At 42.9% G+C, this 10,714-nt stretch overlaps 1 pseudogene; it reads left to right on the top strand.

Annotated features, from left to right (window-relative positions):
- Positions 1-1,325: 1,325 nt before the first annotated feature.
- LOC122154361 lies at positions 1,326-10,417 on the top strand (annotated as a pseudogene).
- Positions 10,418-10,714: the final 297 nt, after the last annotated feature.

The following is a 10,714-nucleotide window of genomic DNA, read 5'->3' as shown; positions in this document are numbered from 1 at the left end:
GACTTGTGAGGAGGAGTCACTGCAGCTGCATGAACACCAAGGTCAGTGGAGGAACGGAGGAAGAAAGGAGGGGGGAGGTGTGCCGGAGCAGAGAACCCTCCTGTATCCTGTGGTGAGACGGCAGGGCGGCCCCCCCCTGCCACCCATGAAGATCTACGGTGGAGCAGACATTGATTTACAGCCTGTTGTTCCTGCTCGGATGATCAAGGTTCTGTGCCCGAAGAAGGCCGGGGTCTCATGGAAAAAGGTAGCCCCGCTGCTGTAATTCAGTGCTGGGAGGATTGCAGCATGCGGGGGAGTCCCACGCCGGAGCAGCTCGGGAAGGGCTGCAGCCGTGTGAAAGAATCCAGTCGGAGGAAGTTAGTGACCCATGACGGAGCAGTGTGGGGAACGCTGCGGCCCATGGGAGGAATTCAAGTCAGAGAAAGTTTGTGGAGGACTGTCTGCTGTGAGAGGGGGACCACGATGGAGCAGGGGGTAACAAGTTTTGGACACTCCCCTCACCGAACATGAAGGAAGTGGCAGCACTGACTGCACCCCCCATTCCCTGCCCCTGCACCACTGGGGGAGGAGGTAGAGATATCGGGAGCAGAGCTGAGCCCGGGAAGAAGGGAGGGGTGGGGGGAAGGTGTTCTCAAGATGTGGCACTGCTTCTCACTGTCCTACTCTGTTATGTGTTGTTTGTGTCTGTAATAAATGTATGGGTTTTTTTCTTCCCCTAACGAGTCTGCCTTTTGCTCGTGATCATAAAAGGGGGATTTTCCCCCATCCCAGTCCTATCTTGAACCCCAAGCCTGGCTCTCTGTCCCTTCTCATTGCCGGAGGGGAAGGGAGAGAGAGGTGCTGCATTGTGGTTGGCTGTCAATCAGGCCTAAACCACAACAAATGTAAATAATGATACTTGCATAGAACTCTCTCAACTAAATGTACAGTGAAGACCTTCCCCTTCAAATAGTCTGGAGCTTGAGAATCAGTTTAAAACTACTGGACAATAATTTTTTTTCTACACATAACTTCAATCCACTTGGAAGAAAATTGGACTGGTTACGTAAGACTTTATGTAAGGTACAAACAGAGCCTAAGGTTTTGAGTGCCCAAGAATGCTCTTTTCAAGTAGGTTAAGAGGCACATAAACACCACGTCATGGCATAAGGACTCCCCAAAACACCTTCAGGAGAACTATATTTTATATAAGCAGCTGTTTTCATGCAACCTCAGCTAGGGTGGTCCTGCTCTTTACAGCATTAGGTGAGTGGTGTTGTCTTCAGCTGTGCGGGCTTAGATGTGTTTCTAATGTGTGTGTCAAATAACTGCCTGTTAAACAGACTGCCAATATGTCTGAAGCCAAAACTTCCAAAGAAGAGAAGATAAAAGCTATGATGATACAGTCTTGCCGGCAGTATGATCCAATCAAGTAAGTGTTGACAATGTCAAATCTGTTCTCTAAAGGCTATGGAAAAATTGTAGAGATGTTTGTTTGGACAAGAGTGACACATGCATACCTTTTTCTTTTTTTTTCCCCAAAAAATTTTAGTTACATGAAGAAATCCTTGGGTCTACCTCCACCATCATTTACTTGTTTTCGTTGCAGAAATCCTGGCCACTATATAAAGAACTGCCCAACAAATGGGGTAAGATTGTGGGGGACTTCTGGTGTTACTTTGTTTTTAATTGTTTTACCTCGGCAGTTATGTGACAAATACATGAATATTCATCTTGACAACTGTTCCTCTTGGGGTGAAATACAGAGGTTATATGGCAGTGGTGCAAAGCCCTTCAAATTTCAAGGGAAAGATGGAATTCTCAACATGAAATTTTCTTTTTTTCTAGGTCATAGACATTACATGTGCCCACAGATCTTCCTCTGTGAACTTGAATGCATATCTTCATATATTTCAATCTTGCTGAAATTTTTCTGTTAGAAAGTTCAAAACACTGCTCAAGCCTTTAGAGCATCCTGGCTATATTCATCAAGCAACCCTTAGGCTAAGTTAAAGGGGAGGATTAGAGCCTTTTGCTGCTCAAAATAATCAGTGAAATGTCATTGTAAGTGTGGGTCTTAAGATGAGATATGTCCGTATTTCTTTTCTTATCAGGACAAAAAAATTTGAGTCTGTTCCCAGAATTAAAAAAAGCACAGGAATTCCAAGGAGTTTCATGATGGAGGTGAAAGATCCCAATACAAAGGGTGCTGTGCTGACCAAGACAGGAAAATATGCAATACCAGCTATTAATGCGTAAGTATGGAATTACTGGGACTGACCAAAAAGTGAACGAGAGAAGCCGTGCGTAAATGCCTGAGTGACAGTGCAACCAAGCTGGCCATCGTCTGTAATTACGGGGAAGGAAGCATTGTCATTGGATCTTAACCTTGAAATCTGTGATACTTTCTAATATTAAAATAGGGAGCTCCTGCTGTTTGTGTCCCTGGAAATTGGTTAAGCTGCTGGTATGCTCGGAATCTGTATTTCTACAAAGCATTTCAGTACTGTTTACAGTGGAGTCGTTCCCTTTGAAAGCTCCTTTTACTTCTGGTTTATGTTTCAAAAGCTTTTTGAAAAATTTACCATAGAGCTATTGGACTGAGATGTCCTTCCCCTCTGGCTTTTACCAAAGCCCACGTGTGAAACAGACTGACATTTTCTTGTTGCTATAAATGAAGAAGGTACTACTGTGTGCTGACAAGAGTGGCTGTTTTAAAATGCACTTGGAAGCACTTCTGATTTTCTGTCATGGATCTCCTTTCATAGAAGCTGTAACACAGACTTCCATGTATAAAACATAATTACTCAGAGAGTAACTTTCCCCAAGCCTCCAATTTACATTCACCCTCTGGCAAAGGAGAGGTAGGATTCATGTCACCTGATTTCTAGATGTCAAAAATGATTTTTCCAGTCTGAGCTAATTTCTTAGATGATACAACAAATGGGAAAGTTCTGCAGAAGGAAAGTTGTTCCCCCCCTCCCTCTTCCAGTGTTGTGACTCTAGAAAAGTAGGTTAAACTAAATGCCTGTGTTTCTGAAGGCTAATGTGGAGTGAGAATTCTATCTATTATCCTCCTTTCATAAAAACCAAAGCTTGGAAAAGTTTTCCTTTATCCATCTTTAACTTTTTTCTTTTTCCTTCCCCACATACCCTCCAGGGAAGCTTATGCTAGAGGAAAGAAGGAGAAGCGTCCCTTCTTACCAGAGGAGCCATCCTCTTCCTCCTCAGACGGTGATCCTCTTCCAAAGGAGTTGATATGTCTCATTTGTAGAGATATCTTGACTGATGCCGCTGTTATTCCCTGCCGTGGAAACAGTTATTGTGATGAATGTTAGTGTTCCTCCCGTGTTTGTTAGATCAAAGCACCACATCTGATATTCTGAAAGCAGAAACAGGAGATAACAAAATTACTTTGCTAACAGCTCTATTTAATACTTAACTATACCCTGATTGGGAAAGAACCCTGCTCATAGAAATTAAGACAAAAAAAAGCAGAAAGGTTTTTTCCCTTTTTATGCATCTAGTTCAACCCTCTTTACTTGCAGAGGGACGGGTATGAGAGGAGTGCTTAATTGTGCAGGTGACTACAGTATTGGATATCAAATGCATTTAGCCCGTCCACAGCCTTTTCTCTCATGCAAAACTCTATGGCCAACGCTGGTGACTTCCTGTGATCTGCAACAAATAGCTAGTTAGGCATGTGATCCACATTCTTCTCCATGGCAGAGTCGGTTAAAACCTTCAGGACTTGAACATACTAATGATTGAGGTGCGTTTTACTCATTAACCTTGAGGTTGGTGACTTCGCACTGTTCTAGATAGTGGAAAAAAGACTAGTTGGAACATCAAGACACAGCCTACTCTACATCTTCAAATATTACAAGAGTGAAATGTCAAAACCGTATAGTGTTTTGCTGCGTACTATCAATTTTTTACACTACTGAACATTTATAGATTCAGGGTCTCAATTCAAGACCATATTCACCATCAATCATTTAAGTGTTTTTATAATTGACTAGAACTAACAAAATTTCCTTAGTTTGCCTACGAACTATTCTGATGATTCTAATTATTCACAGGTATTAGAACAGCATTACTGGAGTCTGAGGAACACACATGCCCAACGTGTCACCAGACAGATGTTTCTCCTGATGCTTTAATTGCCAACAAGTGCCTACGCCAGGTAACAGGAAGATTTTTACATCAACTGTTTGTAAGAAAAGTCTGTTTGTAAAAATCTGAAAGGGAAGAAAATACTAATTTACATCTCCTTAAGCAAGGCTGACTGAATAAAACTAGATTTATTTCTCAAATACATTATCTGTTGCTACAGAAGCATACAACTCTTTAGAGACAATCTGGCAAATTCAGGTCACGTGTTTGTTTAACATGATTGCCTCAGTTTGGTGTTAACACTGAAGTACTTTAAATACAGATACTCTGAGCTACCAGTCATTAATATCAGTGTTTAATGTGATGTGTTCATACACAGAACGCTTTGGGCTGGAAGGGACCTTTAAAGATCATCCAGTCCCAACCCCTTCCACCAGCCCAGGGTGCCCATCCAACCTGGCCTTGAACCCTTCCAGGGAGGGGGCAGCCACAGCTCCTCTGGGCACCCTGGGCCAGCACACAGGGAAGAGTTTCTGCCTTATGTCTAATCTGACTATATCTGTGTGTTGGCTTATTTTGGGACTGATAGTATTTATGGGAGCACAGGAGTAATTTTACTCTGTGGGGGCTTTTGTCTGTATATCTCCTGGAGGTTCCTATTACCTTCTTGCAAATGTTTTTCTGCCTTCAGCAGGTGAACAACTTCAAAAATGGAACTGGCTACACAAAAAGGCTCTGTAGGCAGATTCAGCAGCAACAGCAGCAGCAGCCGCCACCACCTCCACCGCCACTCAGGGCTCCGACACCTCCTGCTGCTCTGGTGACGGCCTCTGAACTTTCTAAATCTTCCTCTGACAATCAGCAGTTTGTTGGAAGAGAACATAAGTTTTCTTTCAACATATGCAATAATATTTGTATTTTGCTGGAGCTTATTTTCCAACTGTTTGCATTTATTCACCAGGGCTATCAGGTTCCTGTACTAAAGCAGCCAACATTACCAAGTCTTCTGGGCCCCCAAGGACAATCAATACCCACAGCTGGTAAGTAACTGTAACTTTAGAATTTCTTCTAAAAAATTTTCTTCAGATAAAGTGAATGGGATTTTTTTCTTTTTCCTCTCCCCACACCAAAAGGTCACCCAATGAGAGCTGGTGGAGGCATCAGTCCAGGCTGGGAACTGTAAGTATTCTACAGAAATGAAATATATTGCTACTTGTAACCTGTTAAACAAGGCAGTAACACATAAATTATACAACAGCTGCTTTACAATGAAATAAGTATGCACAGATAGTTGTGGAGAATACAAGTGGTAATTAATTTTTAAATGGCTTCATTTGGCCTAACAGAGGGGTTCCTTCTTGCAATAAGATTATTTAAAATAAAACTCCAGTACATGACTCAAAGAGGACTCTGAAAAATTAACTCTTTTTGAGGAAACCATAATTACATATAAAAATGAAATCTAATTAAAGGATTGGGTGAAAATCCAGCCTTTTGATTAATGGCTGAATAGGGCTGAAGAAATTGATTTCCCAATAGAAATCAGCCACCAATAGATTTTTTTAGAAACCTAGTTAATATTGACAGATCAAATTACTGGAAGAGGCAATGCTGTTATTTTATGACAATTTTGAATGTCTTCAATTTAGTCATCTCAAATAGCCAAGCTGTTTTCTCTCAGCCAGAGAGAGAGGATCCTGTTTTATCTATTAGTGCAGTATCGAGTTATTCCTTCCTTTTGGTATATATTTGTTGTAGAGAGATTGTAAGGGTGCACTGTGTTTATAAAATCTTGAAGATCAGTCAAAACAAAAACCAGGATCCATCCCACAGATTGTCTAAGACCTCAAATTCAGTAAGAAAGAAAATAAAAAGTCAGGGACAAGAACAGGCCAAATACATCATCACGAGGCAACAACACAGGAAACGTGTGGAAGAGGTTAGAAGTCTGAGAGCAGATGAGTTAATCCCTGTGCAGTACGTTGAAGATCAGAAGTGTGAAGTATTAAGTGTATCGAGGAGTGGCAGAGGAGAAGTGGGCACTTGGCTCGTGGGAGATGGGAGTCTCTTTTAAGCACAGGCAGACTCCATCCACAGTTGCAAAGCTGAGTACACGGAGAGAAGACTGAGGGAACTGCTGGGGGTGAGGGTGTGGAAGGAAGTATGAGGATCGAGAAGTGAGTGTAGTCTCAAATGAACGGAAAGCAGGGAGGGAAAGTGCTCAAGGTGAGAACAAGAAGTGCTTGCCACTGTGCTCCTGCTTCGTTCCTTCACTCTTTCAAATCAGAGCACAGTGTAACAAACAGTGATACGTGTTTTGGGGTTTCTTTAGAAGTCCAGACTGAGGATGCCACACAGGGAACATATCCAAAGGACTCAGACCCCAACAGTACCAGCACCAACACCGGTCTTTGTGCCTGTGCCTACACCTCCCTTGCACCCTCCACCACCCCACTGCACCTCCTCTCCCACCGCGGGTACCACCACCACCACCATTTCCTCCTCAGTACACACCTGATCAGCCCCCATCTGCTGAGTGCACTGTCCCCCCTCCAGGATATCCCCCAGCTCCTGTAAACATGTCATCAGCTTGGGTGCCAACAGCAGCACCAGCGGCTCATTCAGATCCCACCCCAACGACACGAGCACCTCCTTTACAGAATCATAGAATCACTGAGATTAGAAAAGGCCTTTAAGATCATCAAGTCCAACCGTTATCCCAACAATGCCAAGCCCACCACTATACCACATCCCCAAGCACAAAATCTACACGTCTTTTAAATATCTCCAGGGATGGTGACTCCACCATCCCTGGTCAGCCTGCTCCAACGCTCAACAATCCTTTCATTGAAAAAATTTTTCTTAATGTTGATCTAAATCTCCCCTGGAGCAACTTGAGGCCATTTCCTCTTGTCCTATCCCTTGTTAGCTGGGAAAAGACACTGACACTCATCTCGCTGCAACCTCCTTTCAGGTAGTTGTAGAGGGTGATGAGGTCTCCCCTTGGCCTCCTTTCCTCCAGGCTAAACAACCCCCAGTTCCCTCAGACACTCCTCATCAGACTTGTTCTTTAGAGTCTTCACATCTTCATTGCCCTTCTCTGGACATGCTCCAGCACCTCGATGTCTTTCTGGCAGTGAGGGGCCCAAAGCTGAACCCAGTATAGGAGGTGCAGCCTCACCGGGGCCGAGTGCAGGGGGACGGTCACTGCCCTGGTCCTGCTGGGATTTCTGACACCAGCCAGGCTGCTCTCGGCCTCCCTTACCTAGGGAGGAGTTTTCCAGAGGACAACAGAGACTTAAAGTAGAGTAGGCATTTGGCTCAATGAAGTTGCGCTGGTTTTCGTGTTTATATTTTGATAGCGTATCGCACTGCAGTTACACTGCATCTGACATGAGCAAAAATGGCATTGTGTTCCTTCCAATATACTTTTTCGTTGCAGGTGGTAAATGTGCAAAACTAAACCAAGACACAAGTAATTCTAAAACTTTCCCTAAGCCTTGTAGGAATTCTAAACTGCTTTTGCTTACATAGGATGTCCACCTTTTGCATTTGCATGCAGTATACATTTTCTCATATTGGCCGTGTTTTGTTTCTTGGTGTCTTTTGGTAAAAAAGGTCAAATTAGAATTGGAATAAAGGTTCAACTTCTTTTAACAGGGAAAAGAAAAAATCCAAACTTGATGAGATTACAAACGATTCTGCCAAGGAACTGTTGGAATATAAAAAGATTCAGAAGGAGCGTAGGCGTTCATTTCCCAGGTAACTGGAAATTAATAATTTTCCTGTCTGTAATGGAGCAGCAGATTGTCTAGAAGAATCAGGAGGAGTTCCACTCCACCTCTCTCTCGTTAGATGGACTGGATGATTCAAGGGATTAGCAGTGATAGGGGTTTCAAATGTAGGTTAGTAGCTCCAATATGGTAGAGATTACAGCTGACCGACAGCGATAATTTGGCAGCAGTTCTTACAGAGCAGGTGTGTCTTTCGGTAAAGCTTCTCTGCAGTGACGTCCTTCACCTCCTGACAGCCATGAGGAGGCCAGAAACTGAATAGGTGCAGCTGCTGGATTTTGTGTGCCTCCCTGCTCTGATTGTAACCATTACCACAAAGCACTTCAGAGGAGATATGGGAGAGAAATTGTCTTCATTTCCACTTTTGGTTATCTCATGTGGATACATGGAGAGATTTTAACCTGGACTGCCAGCTGGTGGCTTTCACTAGTAATTTCTTGATATTTTAAAATTTTTCTTAGGAACTGAAAGGTCAGACATGTTTGTAGAGAAATCTTAAATTGGTAAAGGACTTTGAGAGGAGGCATGATGCTCATGAACATATGTGGAATAATGTGAAATGGCCCTTTAAAAAATAACAAAAGAAAAACTTGTGAAGAAGAAACTCTGGGTAGCTGATGTTTTTTATCCCCAGAATTCACTTGGGCAGGAGTCAGAATAGCTCTCTCTTAGTACTGCCATCAGTATCTTTCCTTGAATAATGGCCTCATGGCATATTACTAGACGCTGAGTTTAACAGCTTTTAGATATGACTTTTCCTGAAATGCGGGCACTATCCTCGGTTAGAGCTAGAGCTACGTACAAAAATTTGCTAGGGTATCTGTCTAGAAGTCCTGTATGTAAGATTGCAGCACAAGTACTTTGCATCCTGTACAAGGTCCCAAATAAATAAGTAGGGAAGTTAAACAGACTAAGCTGGCACTGTAAAATGGAGCTTTACTGTCTTCAGGTGAAATCGTGTTCTCTTGGTATTTGTTACCGTTCTCTAGCCATTAAAACTTGCTCTTTCTGCATCTTACTGCAACAAAAATGATTTGCACCGCAGGTGGTTGTGGAGTAGTGAAAATATACACGTAGCAGTAGAAGCCAGTAACAGCACCTTAAATCAGTCAATAGCTCTGGTAGTTCATGTGATAGAAGTAAGTGGAAATAGATGTACCCTTCCTGTGTGTTTTCACACTAACAAAGCAGCAGTTCTGTCTTGTAAGTGGAAACCTTTGCGTGTTGCCAAATTCTTCAGTGCGAAGTAGCATTATGTCAGCATCTGAAAGAAGCTTTGACATGAGCATATGGAGAGGAAAAAAAGCCAAACCAAATTTGGGAGGGAAAAAAATGGGGAGAGTTATTCTTTTGAGTTAATTTCATTTATTTTTACTGTGTTGTGTTTTTCTTAAGGTCCAAGTTTCCCTGCAGTGCTTCATCTTACAGTAGAAGTTTGCATAGCTACTCCGAGGCAAGATCGGGTTCTTCCCGCACTCGCTCCTACTCTCGATCGTTTCGTCATTCCCGTTCTCGTTCCTACTCGCGATCGCCACCGTACCCAGGAAGAGGCAAAGGGAAGAGGCACAACCATCGTTCTAGGTCAAGGCCATGTGGTTATGATCAAGGTTCAAGGTCAAGATCACCCACATCCAGAAGGTCCCATTCACGGTCAAGGTCTCCAGTATTTAAAGGCCAGCCTCCCCCTAAACTTAGAAGGAGAGAGGGAGCATTTTAACAGATATAAAGAGCTCCACCATATGATATGAAAGCTTTTTATGGCAGATCTGTTGGCTTTAGCGATCCATTTGACAAAGGACTGACACAGAGAATGGGAAAGGAACTATAGGGAAAAATTTTACAAGGGCTGTGCTGTTGACACTCAAACTTGACCTCCAGTAAACAGAGAGGACTTTTCTCCAGCTGGGTTTGGTCCACTTGGGACGAGATGGGAGGGCTCACCAAATGCTCGGGAATGTAGGAAGGATTATTCTGGTGGGTAGAGCTACCAAAGTCATAATAGAGCTGGAAATTACGCTGAAAAACCGTCTGGAAGAGAGAGCGATGGCGTCAAAGACCCTACAAAATCCAAAGAGAAGGCGGTGGAAAAGCCACTGGAAGATGACGAAGGAAAGAAACATAAAAATTACCAGAAGAGAGGACAATGGGAGGAGAATTAAGGATTTCCCAGTCCTGAGTGGTATGGGAGATGGGAGACAACCAAGGGAACCAGTTACAGCAGCAGATGTTAAAACAAACTCTGTTCCCAAGCAGAGATGATGCCACCCCTGTGAGAGATAAGTTATGGAAGCAGATGCTATTGCTTTCAGACCAACCTCTGAAAAGGAGAAAAAAGAGAAGAATAAACCAAAAGAGAAGTATAAGCCAAACCCAAAAATTGAAGCGGCAGAGAAGAAAGTAGAAGTGGCCGTTCCTCCCAAGAAAGTCAATATAGTAACTCCAGCTAAAGTTCCCAAGAGCAGGTGGACACCGATCATGAAAAATCTCCTTGACAGGAACCTCCTGTGAAAAAAGTGGAGGAGTAGACAGCTTTAATTCCTTTATGTTCTTAATTCATCTTCATATGATCTCTTGTCAGGCATTTTTGAACTTGTGCATGCTCTTTATTTTGAAGAGAAGCACACAGCATCATTTCTCTTTTCTTGGTATTTAGCTACAGCTGCCAACCTTTCCAGAGCAGAGTTATGCTGTAAAACTTATTTTTTTTTTTTTTTTTTTGTGGGGAGAGCAAGAGCAATCTCAGGAAAGGATCTGCCCTGTAACAGTCACATTAAGAAGAAGTGGTAATGACTGCAAACGTGACTTTCAAGTAACTCAGCTGG

The sequence above is a fragment of the Tyto alba genome, unplaced genomic scaffold (assembly GCF_018691265.1).
Source record: "Tyto alba isolate M040663 unplaced genomic scaffold, T.alba_DEE_v4.0 Super-Scaffold_39, whole genome shotgun sequence".
NCBI lineage: Eukaryota > Metazoa > Chordata > Aves > Strigiformes > Tytonidae > Tyto > Tyto alba.
Note: the sequence above shows the minus strand (reverse complement) of the source record. Positions and strands in the feature narration are given on the sequence as shown.